Here is a 2,189-nt window from a genome sequence, read left to right as displayed (position 1 = left end):
CCCCTCCCCGCGGACCCCCCGCGGATCCCCCTGCCCCTCACCCCCCCTCGTAGCCCCATGGAGTAGAACCGGCCTTATACATCTACTGACACCGACTCGTGACAATGCTGTGTCGTCTAATGACCCGATTTTCAGCCTGGGGCTTCCAATCGAGCCTTGTCGCCTTCGACTCCGTCTGCCCTTGATGTCGGTGGCTGCCACATGCTGCCATGACCAAGGTTTCCAGCAGGCACCGCGTGGAGGAGGAGGAAGACTTGACCGTGAGAGGCTTTGAGTACGCATCTGCAGTCCTGTGTCCCTACTCACCAAGCTGTTGGTGCACTACCGTTACGAACCACTAGAGCTTGCGGCATATTTGGTAGCCTACAGCGGCGTTGCTTTGGCCTAAGTCACGGACCGCAAAGCGGCGGGCCTGTTTTCGGACATTTGACAAATGTTGGTTTTGTGCCATGCTGGCAACAGTTCTTTACTATACTTGTTATGGTGCAGGCCCGAACCATTTTGGCTCTTCACTGAAGAAGTCACTCAAAATGTCCAGGCACTGCCCGAGCCATTTGGCACTTCACTTAAGAAGCCGCTCAAAATGTCCAAGCATAACCAGGGGCACTTGGCGTTTCACTGAAGAAACCGCAAGGTAACCAAACATAACCCGAGCCACCTGATGCTTCATTGAAAAAGCCCGCCAAAAATGGCCAGGCATGGGGTCACTCCGTGGTGCCATAGCGCTCCCGCCCGGATTGTGTGTGGCGCTACACAACCCTAAGCGTTCACGCTCTTAGGCCATCTCCCACAAGTGAATCCGATCGGGTCGATGTCGTTAGCCCCGCGGCGTGCGCTACGACCCTTCGTTGAGGGTCACGCCAAGGAATTTCGAGTCTGTACACTAAGTGCACTCCCGGACCAGCTTCACGTGCACGCCTGGAGACGGCCAGTTAACAGAGAACTTTCGAATATACATTCGGGCGAGCAGGCGAGCTCGAGCACCAGAACATTCCGAGGTCTCCGCCACCATTTATTAGTATATTTATATTTATGCCTGGGGTGGGACAACCCCTAGCTTTCTCACTACCCATCATTTTGCACTACCCACCTGTAACATTTGTCGTGTCTTTGCAAGCCTCAGCTTTGGGGTTCGTCCCCGACCCCGGGCCCAGAGAATCCATTGTCGTGCCTAGGCACCACGTATGGAGATCAAGGGCCCAGGAGGAACGACCACCTCGGGGAGTGTTGGACATCCCCGCCAGATAAAGAGAACAGTAAGCGATCATCGTGTTGCGCAGGTGAGTGCGAGAGCACCGCCACAAACAAACCTAAAACTAATTACTCTGCCAATAGAAGAAGCCAAGAAGGGCAAGACGCATTTTCTGTTAGATACGGGCGCGACTCTCACTTTCGTGAAGATCGGAAATCTGAAAGATGAGGTACGTATGAAAGGAAAGCGAATCGCTTTAACGGGAGTAACAGGGCATAAAATGCATACCTTGGGAAAAATCCGAGCGACGATCCCGATAGGAAAGCAGAAGATACGTCATACGATTTATGTAGTAAAGGATGATTTTCCGATAGAATATGAAGGAATCCTCGGAATTGATTTTTTAGAGAAACAAAGAGCAAAATGCGATCATGGGAAAAAACAAGTAAAAATCGGAGGAGTAGAATTCCGATTACGCCCATATGAGAAATTAACATTGCAGCCGCGAAGCGAAACAATAATTAGAGCTGTGGCTGACCGAAGTCAAATAGGCGTAATACGTTCCGAAGAAACGGAACCGGGAGTCTTTATAGGATGCTGTTTAGTGCGGCCAAAAAAGAATGAATGCCCCGTGAGTGTAATCAACACCACGGAAGAGCAAGTCGAGATAACGACACCGCTTGTCACTATCGAGGAAGTAGGAACAAGCGATTCTCGAGCGAACCGTATACACGTTCGCTCGAAAATCAGCTGACGCGGAGGAAGATCTACCCTCGCGGGCGGCGAGAGGCGAACGACTCCGTAAGCAATTGCGAACAGAGCATTTAAACAAAGAGGAGAAGAAAACGCTTGAACAAATGTGCCAAAATATCCTACGAATTATGGAGAAGGATAATAAAATGTTGACAGTATTAGTAAACCACCTGTATGGATTATATAAGCCAATAAATAATAAGCGCGGATTAATCGACGCCATAGGCGTGGTAGGAAAAACGTT

The sequence above is a fragment of the Wasmannia auropunctata genome, unplaced genomic scaffold (genome assembly GCF_000956235.1).
Source record: "Wasmannia auropunctata unplaced genomic scaffold, wasmannia.A_1.0 LD336078.1, whole genome shotgun sequence".
Classification (NCBI taxonomy): domain Eukaryota; kingdom Metazoa; phylum Arthropoda; class Insecta; order Hymenoptera; family Formicidae; genus Wasmannia; species Wasmannia auropunctata.
The sequence above is the reverse complement of the archived record's forward strand: the minus strand, read 5'-3'. Positions refer to the sequence as shown.